Source organism: Mobula birostris, chromosome 14 (assembly GCF_030028105.1).
Source record: "Mobula birostris isolate sMobBir1 chromosome 14, sMobBir1.hap1, whole genome shotgun sequence".
Taxonomy (NCBI): Eukaryota; Metazoa; Chordata; class Chondrichthyes; order Myliobatiformes; family Myliobatidae; genus Mobula; species Mobula birostris.
Window position 1 is genome coordinate 97,709,806 of NC_092383.1, and position 22,744 is coordinate 97,732,549.

Consider the following 22,744-nt stretch of genomic DNA (forward strand, 5'->3'; position numbering starts at 1 on the left):
CCACTGAGGCTCTTATAATCTGGATAATATTTCTCGCTCATAATATCTCATTGCTAGATTCTAATTCTGTTCTCATACTTCGTTGAACTTGAAAATCCATATTAATCTTCTGCAGTAATTTTCTTCAGTTATAATATTTATCTTAGTTTTCACTTCATTTGCAATCCGTGGTCGGAACGCCTTTCATGTGATGAGATGAGTCGGAAAATATCTTTTGTTTTCAAGTGGCATTTTAATCTATTAAGAGCCTTCCAGGGAACCAGAACACTATGTCAGAAATTGGGGGAATTAAGAAGGAAGTAGTTGTCATTACCAGTGAGAACAGGCAGGAAGAATGGAGAGACACTATTAGTCAGACCAGTTAAGCTATTAATGCTGGGAGTACTTGGGGTGAGGGTGGAAATTGGAGCCAGAATCATGGTACTATTAGGCTGTGCCCATAGCAGAGTCATGGTGGAGAGAGATACAAGAACATTGATTAATTCACTGGCATTTACAAAATTTAGAAAACAGAGAAGGAGGTTAAAGAGGGTAGAGCTATTAATCATGGACAATACCACAGTTACACTCAGACTGAACACAATGAAGGATTCATTCATATATGTTCAGAATTTAAAAATAAGAAATACAGTCAATCTGATGGGATTGTACTACAGACCATCCAACAGCTAAATGAGTCTTAAAGAACAGAAAAGATCAGAAAAGTTTTGAAAACAACAGGGATGCTGTGTGGGTGAGTTCAAATTCCCTAATACAGTCTCATATCTCCATATTGTGGGAGGTTTTGACTGAGCAGAGTTTTTAGGTGTATCCAGAGGGGGTTCATATATCAAGATGTATATCATGAAGAAGTGGAGGGCTAGCACTGTACTCGTTCATGGGTAATGAGGCTGGACAGGTGATTTAACTATCAGTGGACGAATAGTTAGAAAACAGACATCACAACACTATAAGATTTAGGTCAGCTATAGACAAGATTCATGACATTATTAATTTGAAGCAGTCAAATTACAAAGGTATTAGGTAGGAACTAGGGAGAGTTAATCGGGGACTGTGGGTTTTGTCAAGACCAAACTTCAAATGTTGAGCTCTTGAAAAGATTGAGGCAGAGTGCACAGGAAAATTCCGTTTCTGTCAGGAGGAAAAACAAACATGGCACCAAAATGGAACCTGTGTCTGAGAAGAGGTGCTCATTCCAATCATTCCAAAGTAAAATAAAACACAGGCCAAAAGGATGGACGTTCTCCTTTTGGGCAACGCTCTCACCCCAGGAATCTCCTTCTAATGACCCAGAATGTTTCTGTAACCTTTAAGGTCATGGCACCAACGGTATGCGCCATTTTCCAAGTCTGGCCTAGGCATTTGTACAAACACTCTGTATTCTTCATCGCAGTGCTCCAAATCGGGCGTCATGGATTTTCTGGACATGGCGGCCAAATTCGTGTGAATCTTGCAGTAGAGCAGATCCCTCCGAACTGACCTTCGTCCATTTAGATACTATTCGGATTTAATTGATTTTACTAAGGTGTATGCCTTTATTCTTTCCCACTTTCAAGTCCATTTGTCGGATTTTATGGCAATCATTCATGCTGCGTACATCTGTCAGAATTAATTGGACCTCAGTGCAACACATGCAATGTCAAGGCAACGATATAAGAGAGTAAAGCAAGGATGTAGTGCTGAGGCTTTATGAGTATTTGTCAGACTGCACTTGTAAGCAGTTTTAAGCCTCTTATCTAAGAAAGGATATGCTGAGCAGGAACTGTAAAGAGCTAGAGAAAGTAATGAACTTTATGAGAACATAGCTGCTAACTAAGACTCTCAAACTAAAAGCTAACGCCGTCACTTCGGTTCAACATAGTAACTTACACTAAACTAGTGGCGCTCCTTTACAGCGTCACTGCAAATTGCAATCTTCTATCCCGAAACATTGACCAAGGTAAGCAGAGAGCATTACCGTCGCTATGCTTCGGTCAAGATTTGACAAAACTGAAACGAAAAGAAAGGAGTTAAATACAATCAGCAAGAAACACGAATTGGCTGGATTGTGCATTCTAGCCTACGCGAATACCGTCTTCTTTTCAGCTGCCCGCATGCAAGAGCGAATGGTCTCCGGGCAGCGCTCGTGGCTGTGAGTCTTTTTTGGTATAACTCTTCTATCCTAGCAAGTGCACACATTCGGGAATGCACAGGGCCATTTGCAGGTTTTGTTATTTTCATGCAGGGGTGGGGGTCGGTTCTTCACTGAAAACATCAGGCTTGCATTTACAAATGACATCTTGGTAAAACAATTGAATATAATTTTAAAACTGGTAGTCCGCCAACCAAATCCCACCATCCATTTCCTATTGTAGTTTTCTATTCCCATGCAATTCATAATTCTTTTTTTCTAAAAGTTAATTAAATTTTGGCAGATATGTTACTTCGTCCACGCTCTCATGCGCAGTGCATTTTCTGCTCTCAATACTTTTCCGATGGCAAAGAACTCCTTCTGATCCCTGCGAAATTTATTATGGACGGCCATAAATCCATATCCACTTCTGAAAACTGGAATCATTTGGATTAATCTACACCATCTATATGTCAATATTTTATCTACTTCTGACGGTGCGATGTTCCACAAATGATAAAATAGATGAAAGGAAGTTCAAAGGCTCAAAGGTTCAAAAGTCCAGTTTAATGTCAGAGAAAGGTATACAATATACACCATGAAATGCTTTTTCTTCGTAACCATCCACGAAAACAGAGGAGTGCCCCCAAAAAATGAACGACAGTTAAATGTTAGAATCCCAAAGTCGCTCCCAGATCCCCTCCCTCCCACACGTAAGTGGCAGCAAGCAACAATCCTCTTCCCCCCATCGGCAACTCCAAACGCCAAGTGTGGGACTTTCCGAAAATGTCGATCTCTGCATTTGGCTCGTGGGATTGAAAATATTTTTCCATCTATTATTTCTGATGATCAGACTGGATTTATCAAAAATCGATACTCCCACTTTAATATTCTTCGTTTATTGAATGTTATTTATTCTCCTTCTAAAGAGATATTGGAATGTGTGATTTGCTTAGATGCTGAGCAAGCCTTCAATCAAGTTAAGTGGAATTATTTATTTAAAACTTTAGAAAAATTAAACTTTGATCCCGATTTTATTCAATGAATTAAATTACTTTATCTGTCTCCCTCCGCTCAGATTCTTACTAACACTCAGAATTCAGAACCATTTAAACTTCAACGTGGAACCAGACAAGGTTGTCCTTTGAGTCCTTTGTTTTTTGATTTGGTGTTAGAACCTTTAGCCATTGCTTTCCGGGAACCTAATGATATCACTGGCATTTTAAGGCGGGGTATTACTCACAAAGTGTCATTTTATGCTGATGACCTTTTGCTCTACATTTCTAATGTGGAGTCTTCTTTACCTTCCGTACTTTCTTTACTTTCCTGCTTTAGTCAGTTTTCAGGATATAAACTTAACTTTCATAAGAGTGAACTTTTTCCTTTGAATAATTAGGTATTAGATAACACTAACCTTCCTCTTTAAATTGTAAGAAATCAATTTACTTATTTGGGCATAACAATTACTACGAATTATAAATTCCTTTTTAAAGAAATTTTTTTTACACTTCTGAATTATGTAAAGAAGGCACTATCAAATTGGTCACCCCTCTCTTTATCGTTGATTGGCCGAATTAATTCTATTAAAATGAATATTTTGCCAAAATTTTTATATTTATTTCAGGCCGTAACTATTTTCATTTCTAAATCCTTTTTTGATTCTCTGGATTCTATTATATCTTCATATATATGGAAAAATAAAATTTCTCGATTAAATAAAATTCATCCTCAAAAAGCTCAAAAGAATGAAGGTTTAGCCTTACCCAATTTTAGGTTTTATTACTGGGCAGTCAATATACGGAATCTTACGTTTTGGTTCTATTATATTAATTGAGAGGACTGTCCAGTCCGGGTTTCTTTAGAAGCCAATTCTGTTAATAAATTTTCTATCATTTCTCTTTTCGGATCCTCAATTCCTTTATCTTAAAGTAATTTAACTGATAATTTTGTAGTTAAACACACTTTGAGGATTTGGATACAATTTAGAAAATATTTTGGTTTATTGAGTTTTTCACTTTCCAGTCCCATTTTATCTAACTATGTTTTTAAACCTTCTATGACTGATGTAATTTTTAAAGAGTGGAATAAATTGGGCATTAAATGTTTTCAGGATTTGTTTGTTGGAGATAGTCTCTCTTCATTTGAACAATTGTCTAAGTATAACCTACCCAAAACCCACTTCTTTTGATATTCACAAATTAAAGACTTTTTGCGTTCTCGAGTACATACATTTCCTAAAAGACCAGATAAGAATTTACTTGATACAATTTTTAATTTGAAACCCATCCATAATGGATCTATATCTAATATTTACGGTATGTTGTTGGAAATCAGAAATATTCCTTTAGACAAAATTAAAAATCTTTGGAAACAAGATTTACAGATTCCAATTTCTGAGGATACTTGGAATGAAATTTTTAAATTGGTTAATACCTCATCGCTATGTGCCCGTCATTCCCTCCTACAATTCAAAATGGTTCATAGGACCCACATGACTAAAGATAAGCTGTCTCATTTTTATTCGGATATATCTTCCTATTGAGATAGATGTAACAATGGAGAAGCTTCTCTAATTCATATGTTTTGGATTTGTCCGAGTCTTGAAAAGTATTGGAAGGAAGTGTTCCAAACTTCTACTGTGCTTTTTAAAGTAAACTTTAAACCTAATCCTTTGACTGCCTTATTTGGTATTGTTGGAGGAAATGATATTATTTTGGAGTCACATGATCTACACATTTTGGCCTTTATTTCTCTTATAGCCAGGAGGGCATTGTTGCTTAAATGGAAGGATGTCACTCTGCCTACTCATACTCATTGGTTACATGATGTTATATCTTACTTAAATTTAGAGAAGATTCGCCGTTCAATTTCTGAACCTAGACAAGATTTTTTAACATTCTGGGGACCTTTTTTGAATTATTTTCAAAATCCTTGATTTGCTATTAAGCACAGATGTTGGCTAACAATATGTTTTATTATATGATAAGGATTTTTTCCTTTTCTTTTTTTTTAAACAAACAGCTATTTTTTTTTCTGGTAGTGGGTTTAGCGTTTTGCTGTATAATAAAAGTATATCTTTTCAATATTATGTTTAAATTTAATGTATACGGATATGGAGTAATGTACTATATTTATAATTCCAATATATTGTAATCAATATGTATTATATATCTTACTGTACTCTGTATCCTTTTATGTTAGAAATCAATAAAAACATTGAAAAAGAAAGAAAGATCATGACCAATGTATCTGTTATCTCTTCAGCAACCTCTTTCAGGAAACTGGGATGTATTGCATCTGGTCCAGGTGACTTATCCATCTTTAGACATTTCAGTTTGCCTAGCACCTTTTCCCTTGTAAAGGCAATGATACTCACTCTTGTTCCCTGACACACACGGACCTCTATCACACAGCTAGTGTCTACCACAGTAAAGACTGAAGTAAGGTACTTATCTGCCATTTCTTTGTCCTCCATTACTACCTCACCAGCATCATTTTCCAGTGGTCCAATATCAACTCTCAGCTCCCATTTACCCCTTATATAACTAAAAAGAAATCTTTTATTATCCTGTTCTATATTATCGGCTAGTTTGCCCTCACATTTCATCTTTCCTCTTCTTATAGGTTCTTATAGGCTTGTTGGTTTCTTATAGGCTTGTTGGGTTAAGAGACTAAGCCCTGCAGGCTGGCTCTCTCATTGATACTGCTCTCTAATGTTTACTTCCTGGCAGACAAACTGGATTACCTTCATCTGCAACTGACCTGGCAAGAATGCGATGAGGAACTGCTGTATGCTTATACCCACACAAATGTGGCTGTAAGATAGCATCTCATGCACCATCAAACTTCAGACCATGCCACTCAGGGACGTGTTAATATTATTTTGTGATTGTATTGTGCTTCATACCTATATGTGCTTTATTGTAACTATATGCTCTAGATCATAACTACGTGCTTTATCATAAACATATGTGCTCTATTATAACTATAAGTATTGTGTTTTGCACCTTTTCCCCAGAGGAATAAAGCTTCATTCAACATGTGCATGGTTGACAATGAACCTGAACTTGAACTTGGTCCTCTGACACTGATCTCTCTTTTCAGCATTCCAGAAAATGTGACACCACTTATCGTAGCTGAATTAGGGACTGTCTTTACCATCTGCCCAGATCCTGGAAAATCCCAGCAGAACAGAACATTGTGTAATTTGCCATCCTTTTCAAAGAGGGTGAAAAAAAATAGGGGATTAAGAAAATAGAACTCAAAACATCTCAAATGCCATCACCTTTCACACTCACCTCCAGATAGTGATACCATTGATTAGAGCCCTAATTCAGCTTCAGTCTTTGTACTTCAATACTGTACTTATTTATTTATTTAGACTCAAAGATCCTGTGCCACACAATTACACCCACATGACCAATTAACCGACTGACCTGAATGTCTTTGGAATATGTTTGATCCAGCTGTAAGAGAACTCAGAACAGTGCAATCAGTAAAGGGATTAACGTGAATCAGGACACGATCTGAAAACCACTTCTAACACACAAGTAAAATGTCAGCTCTGGTACACGTTATAACAAAAGAGGATAGGTAGCTTTCAAAACCTTGAAGCTAATTTCGTCTGGGTAAGCTCTCCAATTTTTCCTTCTTTCTTTGCAAAGTCTTTAATCCAAACTTCGTCAAATTCCTTTTGTAGTTGAAGGTACATATAAGCACATTTGATACCCAGCAAATAAATGCCTTCTTTTAAATTCACTTCTACTTATGATACCTTATACATTAATTCTGATTTAATTGCTTGTTGGCAAGGAAAAGAGGATGTTCCACATGCTCTGACTGTATATGGGTGAGTATAATCAGGGTATGCGTGGCCTTTTGAGTGGCCTATAATTTCCAAGAGCAAGCATCTGATGCTGCCTGGCTGTTATCACTCACACAAGTCCAGCTGGACAGGGCAGAAATCAGAATTGAATAGCCAGGCAGCTCGTGCACCGATGAGCTGTCTAATCAGCAGAGACAACTTAGAGCTGCATTTAAAATCACTGTTTATAATAAGGCAGATAGTAGCAAATTCAGCCCTAGTATATCCAAGCCTAATAATTCACATCTTTCAAAATATTTAATGTGACCCATGTTTTAAATGCAATCAGTGGTTTCAAAAAATAATATTCTGGCCTGTGCAGATGGTCAGAGACTGAGCGAGCTTTATAAAATGGACATGAATCTTTTCGCCAGGATGTTCCTCCTTTGAGTAAAATGCAGAAAAAATACCACCTAATATTACAATCAATGAGAATACTCATTCTTAAGTCAAATAATGCAAAGAAAATGCAGCAAATTGGTAATTGGACACACATTATGACCTAATCTGTATTACAGAGAGTGGTTACCCTGGTAACGGCAAAATAATTCGTAAGATATTCACCTTCAACATCTGATAAAAGGTTCAAAGCAAATTTATTGTCAAAGTAGAAATATATTTTACCATATACTATCTTGAGATACATACTTTTACAGACATTTACAGGAAAAATAATGAAATACAGTAGAACATATGATAAGCTGTACATACATGAAGAAGGATTGCAAACATTTTGTTCTGGCCAATTCCGGCAGATTTCAAAGCAGTTTTAAATAATCTAATGATGGGGTCGAAGAGCAATAACAACTGGAATAACCAAGACCAGCCATCAATGTTATTATTTCAGCAAAGGATTTTGACTCCACAGGTGGTAGACTTATTCTTAAAGCTTTGAGAAGGATAGGGAAAGGTGAGAAAAGTTCATGTTTATTTTCTAAATTTCTTATTAAATGTCTTTCCTAACTTGATTACTTCTATTGAAAACAGAAAATTGACTAAGACAGAATCTACCCCTATCAGGAACAGATTGTGTTTAAGCAAGGTGACCCATTTTCCCCTAATTTGTTTCACACCCTTATCCACATAATTCCCTTTGCTATATAGGAATGGGTGTGGGCATTAAAAAGTTAAGAAAATGCTTTCTATGCTGCCTGTCCTGTTAGAACATAGAACACAGAAATCTACAGCACTTTCCAGGACCTTTGGCCCACAACGTTGTGCCAACCATGTAACCTACTCAAGAAACTGCCTAGAATTTCCCTACTGCACAGCCCTCTATTTTTCTAAGCTCCATGTAACTATCTAAGAGTCCCTTAAAAGACCCTATTGTACCCCCTCCATCACCGTTGCTGGCAGTGCATTCCACGCACCCACCACTCCCTGTGTGAAAACCTTACCTCAGACATCCCCCTTGTACCTGCTTCCAAGCACCTTAAAACTATAACTCCTCATGCTAACCATTTCAGGCTTGGGAAAAAGTCTCTGACTAGCCACATGATCAATGCCTCTCATACACCTCTATCTTATATACCTCTATTCTTCCTCTATACCTCACTTCTCATCCTATTGGCAATGGTGCCCACGTGAGTGATTGTGTTTAAGGGCGCATCAAAGAATCATGTTACCTTAACGATTTTGTACGGTTAACATCAATAAGAATGCAGTTAATTTCAGAAAGAAAATTTGTAATTGCTAAATTCTGTACATAATTGTTTCTGTAATAGAAATATCAATTTTATTAAACCTGGTGAGTAGATTAGATACATAGGCACCAGGATAAAGCAATGAATTGGGAACTCCGTAATTTGGTTGTTACTCAAGGAAGCTGCAGAAACCCTTAGAGGGCAAGGCTCAAACCAGCCCAGGAAGCTGAACTTTAAAACAACCTACTTCATAACGAATAAGCTCTTCCAGCCAGGTACAGGTATGGATTATAACCAATATTTCAATGAAGATGAAAAGTACTAAGGAGAGGAGTAAAAGTGGCAGGCCGACAAATCCAGGGCAAGCATTAAAAAGGGCCATTTTTCAGCATAATTGTATAAGGGCTAAGAGAGTTGTAAAAGAGCGCCTGAAGGCTTTGTGTGTCAATTCAAGGAGCATTCGTAATAAGGTGGATGAATTGAAAGTGCAGATTGTTATTAATGATTATGATATAGTTGGGATCACAGAGACATGGCTCCAGAGTGACCAAGGATGGGAGCTCAACGTTCAGGGATATTCAATATTCAGGAGGGATAGACATGAAGGGAGGGGAGGTGGGGTGGCATTGCTGGTTAAAGAGGAGACTAGCACAATAGAAAGGAAGGACATAAGCCGGGAAGATGTGGAATCGATATGGGTAGAGCTGCGTAACACTAAGGGGCAGAAGACGCTGGTGGGAGTTGTGTACAGGCCACCTAACAATAGTAGTGAGGTCGGAGATGGTATTAAACAGGAAATTATAAATGTGTGCAATAAAGGATCAGCAGTTATAATGGGTGACTTCAATCTACATGTAGATTGGGTGAACCAAATTGGTAAAGGTGCTGAGGAAGAGGATTTCTTGGAATGTATGCGGGATGGTTTTTTGAACCAACATGTCGAGGAACCAACTAGAGAGCAGGCTATTCTGGACTGGGTTTTGAGCAATGAGGAAGGGTTAATTAGCAATCTTGTCGTGATAGGCCCTTTGGGTAAGAGTGACCATAATATGGTGGAATTCTTCATTAAGATGGAGAGTGACATAGTTAATTCAGAAACAAAGGTTCTGAACTTAAAGAGGGGTAACTTTGAAGGTATGAGACGTGAATTAGCTAAGATAGACTGGCAAATGACACTTAAAGGATTGACGGTGGATATGCAATGGCAAGCATTTAAAGGTTGCATGGATGAACTACAACAATTGTTCATCCCAGTTTGGCAAAAGAATAAATCAAGGAAGGTAGTGCACCCGTGGCTGACAAGAGAAATTAGGGATAGTATCAATTCCAAAGAAGAAGCATATAAATTAGCCAGAAAAAGTGGCTCACCTGAGGACTGAGAGAAATTCAGAGTTCAGCAGAGGAGGACAAAGGGCTTAATTAGGAAGGGGAAAAAAGATTATGAGAGAAAACTGGTAGGGAACATAAAAACTGACTGTAAAAGCTTTTATAGGTATGTAAAAAGGAAAAGACTGGTAAAGACAAATGTAGGTCCCCTACAGACAGAAACAGGTGAATTGATTATGGGGAGCAAGGACATGGCAGACCAATTGAATAATTACTTTGGTTCTGTCTTCACTAAGGAGGACATAAATAATCTTCCAGAAATAGTAGGGGACAGAGGGTCCAGTGAGATGGAGCAACTGAGCGAAATACTTGTTAGTAGGGAAGTGGTGTTAGGTAAATTGAAGGGATTGAAGGCAGATAAATCCCCAGGGCCAGATGGTCTGCATCCTAGAGTGCTTAAGAAAGTAGCCCAAGAAATAGTGGATGCATTAGTGATAATTTTTCAAAACTCGTTAGATTCCGGACTAGTTCCTGAGGATTGGAGGGTGGCTAACGTAACCCCACTTTTTAAAAAAGGAGGGAGAGAGAAACCGGGGAATTATAGACCGGTTAGCCTAACGTCCGTGGTGGGGAAACTGCTGGGGTCAGTTATCAAAGATGTGATAACAGCACATTTGGAAAGCGGTGAAATCATCGGACAAAGTCAGCATGGATTTGTGAAGGGAAAATCATGTCTGACGAATCTCATTGAATTTTTTGAGGATGTAACTACTAGAGTGGATAGGGGAGAACCAGTGGATGTGGTATATTTGGATTTTCAAAAGGCTTTTGACAAGGTCCCACACAGGAGATTAGTGTGCAAACTTAAAGCACATGGTATTGGGGGTAAGGTATTGATGTGGATGGAGAATTGGTTAGCAGGCAGGAAGCAAAGAGTGGGAATAAACGGGACCTTTTCAGAATGGCAGGTGGTGACTAGTGGGGTACCGCAAGGCTCAGTGCTGGGACCCCAGTTGTTTACGATATATATTAATGACTTGGATGAGGGAATTAAATGCAGCATCTCCAAGTTTGCGGATGACACGAAGCTGGGTGGCAGTGTTAGCTGTGAGGAGGATGCTAAGAGGATGCAGAGTGACTTGGATAGGTTGGGTGAGTGGGCAAATTCATGGCAGATGCAATTTAATGTGGATAAATGTGAAGTTATCTACTTTGGTGGCAAAAATAGGAAAACGGATTATTATCTGAATGGTGGCCGATTAGGAAAAGGGGAGGTGTAACAAGACCTGGGTGTCATTATACACCAGTCATTGAAAGTGGGCATGCAGGTACAGCAGGCGGTGAAAAAGGAGAATGGTATGCTGGCATTTATAGCGAGAGGATTTGAGTACAGGAGCAGGGAGGTACTACTGCAGTTGTACAAGGCCTTGGTGAGACCACACCTGGAGTATTGTGTGCAGTTTTGGTCCCCTAATCTGAGGAAAGACATCCTTGCCATAGAGGGAGTACAAAGAAGGTTCACCAGATTGATTCCTGGGATGGCAGGACTTTCATATGAAGAAAGACTGGATGAACTGGGCTTGTACTCGTTGGAATTTAGAAGATTGAGGGGGGATCTGATTGAAACGTATAAAATCCTAAAGGGATTGGACAGGCTAGATGCAGGAAGATTGTTCCCGATGTTAGGGAAGTCCAGAACAAGGGGTCACAGTTTGAGGATAAAGGGGAAGCCTTTTAGGACCGAGATTAGGAAAAACTTCTTCACTCAGAGAGTGGTGAATCTGTGGAATTCTCTGCCACAGGAAGCAGTTGAGCCAGTACATTGGCTATATTTAAGAGGGAGTTAGATATGGCCCTTGTGGCTCCGGGGATCAAGGGGTATGGAGGGAAGGCTGGGGCGGGGTTCTGAGTTGGATGATCAGCCATGATCATAATAAATGGCGGTGCAGGCTCGAAGGGCCGAATGGCCTACTCCTGCACCTATTTTCTATGTTTCTATGTTTCTATCCAATCACATCACAAGAATTCATCCGCCATGAAAAACAACGCAGTTTAAGTGCAACTTGTAGATCAGGACTTCGAGAGAATCCCAGCTACCTTGTCAATGAAATAAAAGAGGAATTTAAGCTGCTTCCGCAGGTGAGCTCCTAGAGGCGCCATCTTAATCCACCTGGCAAGATTCGAACGTTGCAAGTTCAAAGTACATTAGTTATCAAAGCATGTTTACCGAATATAACCTAGAGATTCGTCTCCTTACAAGCAGCCACAAAAGAAGAAACTTGGACATAATTCACCAAATATAAAGTCAAACGTCCAAAGCGCAGAGTGAGAGAAAAATATCACGCAATCAACCGAAGCAAGCGAAAAGCCTCAGAAATGGAATTTTTTATGAAAGACACGAAACCAGTCATCACTGCAGCTGTCACAGGCGATCACCACAGACCGTTCCAAAGCCAAGTAAACATTGCGAGACAGGAACGGGAAGCCGGACGTCCCTGCAGCCGGCACCGCAGTCCGGAGCAGACGCGAGCAAACACCGCGGAGAAGCAAAATGAACCGACCAGTCCATCGCCTCTAGTGCCGACACCTTAACCTTTTCAACTTGGCCCGGTGCTTAAATTGGCCAACAGCCCGATCGGTCTTCGCCTGGGCCTGGGGCTCGCCACCTCTTTCCTCAGGGCTTTCTTTCTCTTGGAGACACCACGACTTTGGCTTGACTCTGCTTCGACTCCGATTCCGCTTACCACATCAAACATTCCCTTCGTCTCCGCCACTGCTGGACGCCGCTTGCCACGACCAGGCCTCCTCAGCCCGCTGCCTCCGCCACCGATCTTCTCGGCTTCCCACGACCAGGCCTCGCCTGCGCTTCAGCCATCGCTCAGCCACCGCCATTGCTCGCATCCACTTTCCTCAACTCCCCTTTGCTTCCCTCTCTATTGTTAGCGTTATTACCTTTCATCGTAATTAATAAAGTGTTATTAATAAAGCATATCGTAGTTTCCTTTGTTTTGTGTGTTGTTTTTTTTTGCCGCGCGTTCAGTATTGGCTGGGCATCACCAGCCCCACCTTAACCCGGATGAACGCTTAATGATATTTTCGATATACAAGCGTAAGGGAGAAATACATAATCGCTACTCCGGTCCGATGCCGCACAAAAGCACAATAAGAGAAAACACAACGATAAAAAAACACTGTAAGTGTAACTACTTAAGATACCTTATAGAGATAGATTTTATTGTATGTTTATAAAGTGACGCTAGGCACAGTCCTTCAAAGTTCGAAGTAAATTGATTATCAAAGTACATATGTGTCACCATGTACAGCACTGAGATTCACTTTGTTTCGGGCATACTCGATGAATACATATGCGAATAATTACCATAATCGAATATTGAAAGGCCACAGCAACTTGGACTTTTAGACAATGTGAGAAATACAACAATCTGCAAATACAACAAGAAAGAAACAATATAATAAAAAATAAGCTGGAAAGTCCTTGAGAGTGAGTCTGTAATTTGTTGGAGACAAGTTAGTGACAGAGCAAGTAAAATTGAATGAAGTTTTCCCCCCGTGGGGTAATCGTCATCATCATCATCAGCGATGACAGACCTTTCCCAGCTTTTCCTATGCTGATCTACTTTCTCCCGTCCATTCAACCTGATGAGCTACTTCTTCCGGTGGGTGGTGATGTTGTCTTTGAACCTGTTAAGGTTAAACAGTCCCCCATCTGTTCTGTAGGGAATCCGAACTCCTTGTGCGAAGTTTTGGCCTGTGAGGATAAGATGGTCGCAATGAAAACAGCAATGTTTCTCCCCTGTTTGACCCGGTCTCACCCTTGAAATGCGCTGTTTCAGAGCCGCTGTTGCAGATGACTCCTGCACTCATATCATTGTGTAAGAGCTGCAGGTTCTTGAGGTATTTCTCCGGCTTTAGACAGAATCTGCCAAAGAGCAGGGCAGAGTCAAAGGCTTTTGTGAGGTTTATGAAGTCCATATAAACTCGGAGAGTTTTCTGTCAGACGTTCCTCTAAGTAGACACAAGCCACACTGGGATTCAGGCAGGAGATCTTCTGTCACAGGTGAAGCGGACACACAAAGGCTGCTGAGGTACAACGGTGCAATCAACGCTCGATGGAAGGAAAGCCTTCAGGAACTACTTAACCGTGACATTGAAGTAAAGCCTTCAGGAACTACTTAACCGTGACATTGAAGTAAAGCCTTCAGGAACTACTTAACCGTGACATTGAATTAAAGCCTTCAGGAACTACTTAACCATGACATTGAAGTAAAGGCTTCAGGAACTACTTAACGGTGAGACTGAAGCCATCAACCAGCCCTCACAATAACCGATGAAGGAGAATTGAGTAAGCCACCTAGTATCAAAGAGGTGAAAGTAGCTTGCAAGAAACTGAGGAACAACAAGGCCGCTGGGCCCGATATAATTCCATCAGAAGTCATCAAGGAAGGTGCACAGACTTTTAAATCATATTCATGACATGCTTGTTAAGATCTGAGACCAGGAGAAGATTCCAGCTGAGGGGCAATAACTGTCCCTGGTTGTGTAATTCCTGAGGCTACTGTACCTTCTTGGTCATAGACACAGCGCGACGTGGTGGTGGGAGCCCCTGATCATGGATGCGAAGCCGGAATAAAACAGAATGTACATAATGTGTACACAAGGTGTCTGTTCATAAGGTGACACTGTCAGGATATGGTGGAGGGGTAGGTTACTGGGTGGACGTTTGATCAGACTTACTGCTTGAGAGAAGTTACATTTTTTTTTATATTCAGGTGGCCCTGTCCTGGACGTTACGCAGCCTCTTCCCTGATAGGAGTGGAACAAGTAGTCCGTGCGCAGGGGGTGTCGGATCGTTCAAGAGCTTACTGACCCTTTTCTGGCATCTTTCTGAAAACATGTCCTCGATACCGGTTAGGCTGGTGCCAGCGATCCGTTGGGAAGTATGAATTACTCATTGCAGAGCCTCCCTGTCGCCACTGTTCGGTTTCCATATTATTGCAGTGATGCAGCATGTTAGGATGCCCTCACTGCGCATCTGTAGGACATGAATATATACGCATAGTCAAACTCTCTTCATCCTCTACAGAAAGTAGAGGCGTTGTTGCGTTTTCCAGAATGTAAAGGAAGAAGAGGAAAGGAGAAGACATAACAGGAAGTTTGAGAAATCGGGGTTAATCTTATTAGGTTAGAGGCTGCCCAGTCGGAATATGCAGTTTGTTCCTCCAGCCTGATAGTGGCCTCATTGTGGAAGTAAAGAATTTCATAGATAGACATGTCGGTATGAGAAAGGAGATTATAAATGAAATGTTGGCCTCCGGGAAATTTGCATTTTGAGGGTGGAGCGAAGTTGCTCGCTAAAGCGGGTCCCTAAACCCACGTTTTGCCTCACGAATTTTAAGGAGGCAGTATCAAGTGCACTGCGTACAGTAGACGACGACCGATCCGCTGGTGAAGTTCGGCTTTATCAGTCGAGATTTCCTTTGCCTCCTGAACAATACTTCTGATTAGGTAAATTATTAATCAAGTTCAAAAATCTCACGTCATTACACCCAATTAAAGACTCAGGTGCAAGTTCTAGTACTGCGTCCTAAACGCCAACATTTCTCTTGTATTAATGCCCACGCTCCTGTTGACACGTAGGTAACAATTGATTTTTAACCCTAACCAACTATCTACAACGCAAAATTAGGGAAACACCTGCTGATCGATTATATAATCGTTTTTCTCCTTGCTTTGCGAGTTTTCATTACGATAGTTACTCTCCCGAGTGTTCGCTCACCGCACCTGAAATCATGCATGAAGGTTCGGCGTCTTTTGCTACGTATCCCATCCACCTCAAATTTCGATACGTTGTACATTCAGTGAATGCACACCACTGTTGTTCCGTGTGGTTATTTGTCTTACCGCCATTTTCCCGTCAGCTTGTAGCAGTCTGACCATTGTCCTCTGACCTCTTTCATTAACAAAGTATTTTCACCCACAGATCTGCTGCTCACTAAATTATTTGTATTATTCTCTGAAAACTCTGAAGTCTGTTTCTGTGAATTTCCCGAATGATCAGCAATTTCTGAGATACGCTGACCACCCCGTAAGTTGGTGGCGCGTTCGACCACAGCGGCTTCTATGCGGTCAACCAAAGGTAGGAAGCACCAGAGAGCACAGCTTTAAGGAGCTTGGAAGTAGGTACAGAGGAGATATCAATGGTAAGTTTTTTTACGCAGAGAATGGTGAGTCCGTGGAATGGGCTGCCGGCGACTGTGGTGGAGGCGGATACAATAGGGTATTAGAAGAGACTCCTGGATAGGTACATGGAGTTTAGAAAAATAGAGGGCTATTGGTAACCCTAGGTAATTTCTAAAGTAAGTACATTTTCGGCACAGCGTTGTTGATGGAAGGGCCTGTATTGTGCTCTAGGTTTTCTATGTTTCGATGTTTAGAATGAAATACGTCTTTACCGTCATGCGGTATTATCATGCTGTAAATACGATCTAACGCCAGAGTACTGGAGGACGCGAACGTGAACAGCAACACCACCACAAAGTGTTTGGATAGAACAAGTTCCGGATGCCTAATTCACGGCTCCCAAATCACACGGAATCTTAATTCCCATTGTAAGAAGGTTAGCGAGCCCATGGAGAGTAAATGAAGAGTTTCAAAGTTACCATCAAAACAGCATGAAGAAATTTAGCATTGTATTATAAAACTATACTTCACTTAGGAGAAACACTTGGAGGAAATCTGTTCAAGGAGGAGTTGTGGAACCTGAGAAAGATCTCTGGTGTGCTGCAGAGAACAAATGACAGCTGCGAGTAGAGAGAATGAAAAAAAAGCAAAATATCCAAGTAGTGAGCGCAGCCAGCACAAACTCCTGCCCACTTTACACCAGAATTTCTGGATCCCAGATCGGTCTCTACAGCCATCTAAGGACCCATCAATAGACAGCCTCTTAGGAAAACATCACACACAACTCACTACAACAACCATCCTGTGTACAAACTGTAGCCGGCCTTCTGCAATGTTATCACGTGGAAACACAGGGTAGGATGACATTGATTTGGACCAGTCAAGTTTATGCTGCGTAATTGGATGCAACGAATTCTGTCATCTAGTGTCTCCTTCGTCACTGACTGTCGCTTCCAGAAAGGAAGCTTCACAGAAGGCAGGCAAGTGGCTAACCAATCCGCATAAAGCACATTTTGTCGCAGCAACCAAGCTAATTTTATTTTACAGTCGTGTTTAATGCCACTAAATTTATAGCCTACAAATGTTTGAATGGGGTAACATATGTCATATGAGAAAAAGAGTACAACGACCCAACGAATTGTTCGTGCTTCTCAACATTCGTGCACAGTATAACTTGAAAGCTGATCCTTTGGAAATCTGCCCAATCATTAAAACAATTGCCTGCAAATTCTCCAAAGGGTTCAATATCTTACTCAATGGTACGATGAATAAAAGTCGTGCATCTTAAATGTTTGTTCAGTGGTTTGGGGCTAATGTGACAGAGTTGGCAACTAATTAGATTAATGGACCTTCCCCTGGTGTATAAGTACTCTTCAAATCAGCAAATATTGGCATTTGGAACACATCTGTCGTCTGCTCGCTGTTCCATGTGGAAAATGCAATATCCATCAATTTACTACGTTGTCCTAATTTACTACCCTATACTTGCAGCAGTCGCTATTCCTGGTAAAGTACTGACTCCGATGTCTGTGGCTGTTTTTTTATGCGTTTGCTGCCATGTGCTGTAGTCGGCTCTTGCAGTCCAGTTGCACTATTCACTCTAACAGTTTAGTTAGTGAGCATTGCAAAGAGAAACATGCTGTTTAGCTTCTTTTTAATGTTAATATTGCTACCATGAAGTATTAGTTGCTTATGTGGCTTCGCCTCAAATCTTCAATAATTTTACATACTTATATTAATTACGCATTTAGCACATCCCATAATTAAAAATATAAGATTTGTTTTCAATTAGTGATGCTTATTTTTTAGAGATATTTATGTACGGCAAAACAAAAACGCACAGGTGCTAGTTTGCGACCACATTATCTGTCCCGTTTGTCCTTCGGCAAGAGCCTTAACGAAAGGAAAGCTGGATTTCGGCAGTGGAAAGCAGGATCTGAATGTCTGCTGGAGGGTGGAGTAATGGTAATTTGACGTACCCGCTTTCAGTTGTGATTGTAAGCCTCCAGATTCAGGAAGTCCACCCCGAAGAAGCAACGGGCAGGTTTGAGGTGCAGGGAATCACTATCGAATAATGCGCTGACGGGCTATAGGGGAAAGGTTAAGAAAATATAGGTAGGAAAGTGTTCCACGAGGTTACTTAGCCTGTGGAAATTGCAAGATTCCGAGAATATTGATTTGTTAGCAGTATGTATACAGCTGAAGAAGGAATATATCCCCTCTGATACTGAAGGATTAGTCTATTCATGGAGCCTGAATAAAAAAGATTAGGCTCCTAAACACATAGTCCTAATAAGAATTCGCCACAGAGATGACCGTAAAGGCTGGGTACTTGAGGGAAGAAAATGCCATATTGGAGAATACATCAATATTCGGAAGATGACACCGCTAAGTCCTGAGCTCCATACTGAATATCGAGTACAGAATTCGACGCCCAGTTGCCGAACCATAGGGTCTGCCAGTCCATTCGGCAAGTCTGAGGCCGAATAGTCCACAAATCAAATAGAGGTTAGCGGACTGTGTGCGTGTGTGTGCGTGTGTGTGTGTGTGTGTGTGTGTGTGTGTGTGTGTGAGAGAGAGAGAGAGAGAGAGAGAGAGAGAGATGCTGGATGAGAGGGAGGTAAAGAGGTTGTTTTGTTGTTTTGTTGCATCTTACTGTTGTCCCGCTGGATATTGTGGACATGCAGTGCTGATGATGGAAATCTGTGGGATGCTTGCGGACTGCTCGCCGCAAATCCGTAGTTTGTGTTAGGTGTCATTGCAAAGAGCACATTTCTCCCTGTGTCGATTTACTTGCGATGGATGGATGAATCTGAATATAAAAGCGATATGAAGGGAAGTTTTGCATGCAGAATTGAAGGAGCTGCCAGAGAACGCAATGGTGGCAAAAACAATTAGAATGTTCGGCAAGCAGTGGCGTGAGGAACGTGCAGCGGAGTACCGCCATACGGGAGTTAATAGGATCAGTACAGATAGGAATTGCAACCGGCCAGGACAAGGTGGGAAGGCAGGCCCTATTTCTATGCTGCACATTGCGGGCCAGCTGAAGTAAGATCATGACAAGTGAAATCAAAATAACACAAAGCAGCGCGTTGCTTATTTCGTTTGTCGCAAATCGCCAACCCTATTAAAATGGGTATCTCCTCAGAGTGTTCGGACTGTAAGGAACCGCTAGACGGAGTCTTGTCCTTCTGGAAACCCGAGCATGTCGTTCGTTTTCCCTATCGCCGGTTCTATGAAGCGTGTTTGTGTGATCAGGTTGTAGGATCAGTCTCGTCTTTAATTACGTTGCTGACGGAGTGAATGTCTGGTCGGCTATCCATCCCCGCTCGCAGTCGGTGGACGGTCTCTGGTACCCGAGTGCGAAATCTGAAAGTATCCTAATCAGGAAGATTACTTTTATCACGCAAATTAATTTACTCGGATTAAGATAAGTCTGTTTGGAATTTAAAGAATATTTACGTTTTTTTGCAGTTAATTTAACGGCGATGGTGATCTTGTCCCGTGGAAAGTGCGGTCTCTCAAAATGCATAACTTACTACCTGGTGGCCATGGCTGCAGCGGATCTGATGGTCGTCATCTTTGCTGTTGTATTGGAGAAGATTAACTATATTCACCTGTTTTCTAATATGTTGCTTGTAACGCCTGTATGTTCTGTAACACTTGTCTTGGGGATTGCATCCATGGATTGTTCCGTCTGGTGGACGGTTGCTTTCACTTTCGATCGCTACATCGCCATCTGCTGTCAAAAACTGCGGGAGAGGTATTGCACAGAGAGAACAGCGACCGTGGTGATGGTAACAGTCGATGTTGTGAGCTTTGCGCAATCTTTTCCATTTTACTTTGCAGTTGACCCAACGCACTGCGTTCTCAGAGCAGATTACTTTACATCAGCTATGTGGAGAGGCTACGAGTTATTTGATAGTATTATGACCCCGTTATTACCAATCTGCTTTATTCTACTCTTCAACGCTTTAACCATGAGACATATTGTTGCAGCGAATAGAGTCCGGCGGAGATTGCGGAACAGCAGCGAGAATCAGAAGGATCCAGAGATAGGGAACCGGAGGAAGTCAATGATTTTGTTGTTTGCTCTGTCAGCCAATTTCATCTTACTGTGCATGCCTTACGTTATACATTCTTCGAACTGGCAAGCAGAAAATTATACTTACACAGACAAGTATTACAGTTCACCGATATATATTTTCCAACAGTTTGGGTTTATGTTGCAGCTCCTCAGCTCCTGCACCAATACGTGTATCTACGGACTGACACAGAGGAAATTCAGGGAGGAGCTGAAGAATGGATTGAAATATCTGTTTACACTAAATGGGCACCTCTGTAAATAAAACGCAAACCCCACTACATTCTTTCCCAACTTTATAGCAGATATTCAGTACAGGTATAGATTTTTTGTTAAGTTTTGAAGCTCTGCAACTTACTGTTTCTGTCTCTCAGCATATAAGTGAATAGATGTGGAACGGACGTTTCTCATGCTGGGGGAGTCTAGGACAAGGGAGCACAGCTTCAGAATAGAGGGGCGTCTTTTTAAAACGGAGGTGCGGAGAAATTTCTTTCGCTAGCGGCTAGTAAGTTTGTGGAAGTTGTTACCATGCGCAGTTGTAGAGGCTAGGTCGTTGAATGTAATTAAGGCGGAGATTGACAGGTTCGTGATTGGTCACGGCATCCAAGGTTACGGGGAGAAGTCCGGGGAGTGGGGCAGAGGAGCAGAAAAGGGGATTAGTCATGAGTGAATGGCGGAGCAGGCTCCTGTGCCTTATGGTCTCATGTTCAGTCCTGTCGGAATCCCTGTCTCTTTCCAATCAACTTTAGTGGTTCCACTTTCCTGCCTCTGTTTCCATTGTTTCTCACAGATACCTGGACTTTTCCTCTTCCCACACCGTCAATTATAAAAATGTCATCCCTTCTCTCAATTCCTCCGAATCCGCCGCATATGCTTTCAGGATGAGGTTTTACATCTCAGAACAAATTAGATGTCCTCCTCCTTCAAAGAAACGGGCTTTCCTTCCTCCACCAACTTCCATTTCACGCATGACTGCCCTCACCCCATCCACCCACCACCCACGCTCTACGCCATCGGCCACCGCGTCAATGACATAATTCTCCTCAAATCCTGGAGCGCCTTCATACGTTAGTGCTGCTCAGTTCGGGCCCGTTTTAGAAGGGGGAAGATTCAGTTCTTCTGGAAACAAATACTCCAGTTGTGAGGAGGCTAGTGGAAGCTTGCAGGGAGAGAATTGGAGAGAGTTTTCTGAAAACCTTGTCTATTCATCCGGTGTTTAGAGCTGTTGCTGAAAGTGCAAGCCTACCCCAGACCAGAGGAGCGCAAATGGGGAACTGTGCCGTACACCCAGTCCAAACCCGTCGTGTCACGGTCTGGGGAAGTTGCTAAAGTGATTTTTCACATGCAGGCATTTCACACGCCTCGACACCCACTATTGTTCTCCCAGCTGTGTTGCACCGGCTTTCTTTTTTGTCGCCCGTCAAATGGTTTATCGCTGTGGCCTGTAGACAGCCCGAAGCTATAGACTCTTTTAGCCGAATTCACTGGGTGGAAACTAGGACATTTAGGCATTCACTAGCGCTGGATGTTAATCCGACGGCGACCGAATGCTATACTGTCAATAAGGTAAATAGACGTCCTCGCTGCGGAGTGAGTAAGCAGTGCAATACAATACATTAAATATATTATACAGTACTTTAATAAATACTTATATAAGGATATGGATAATTATTGAAAAACGGGAGAAAAACAACAAGGCAGCATAGATGGATTCAATATCCGTTCATATATCTGATCGTCTAGTGCGTGCCTTCTGGCTCCTGTACCTACCCTCTGATGGTTGTAAGGAGACGAATGCATGTCATGGATGAAAGCCATCCTTAATGATGAATTCGGCCTTTTTGAGGCTATTTGTTTTGAGGATGTCCTCGATGGTGTGGAGACTAGTGCCCACGGTGGAGCTGAAGGACTTTGCAACACTCATGATTTTTTTTTTCAATCACCTGTAATGTGGAGAGTATACAAATTGGTAAGATCATTGCTTGGGATCAATAAAAAACTGACCAACGCCCTGGAACTGAAACACACCCGAAGAATGTGGAATGTAACCGAAACAACATAGGCATAGCCCTCCACGGCAGTAAGTGACTGAAGAAAGCAGCATCCTTCTTCAAAGGCAGCGACCATGCGGGCCAGTTACGGATTATACATTCTACACTCTACAGTAACCTGTACTAATGGTAATAGAGATGTGGTAATGGTATTGGAAGCGGTAATCGTAGATCCCACACCACCAAGTTCTAGAGCAGTACCCGACTTTTATCTAGACTGCCTACATAAGTTCACCATTATTCTGAACTTGATTCTACGAACTGCAGAGTGACTTTCAAAATCTGTTTACTCCTCATGTTTTCCGCATCATGTTTATTTTATCTCTCTTCTTTTCCATGTAGGTTGTTTTTTCCGTAAAATTTTACAATTTTTCGTATTTCTGCTTTTTAGTAACTGTCTGCAAGGAAAATAATTCTCTAGTTAGTACGTGGTAACACATACTCCGATAATAAATTAACTTTGAA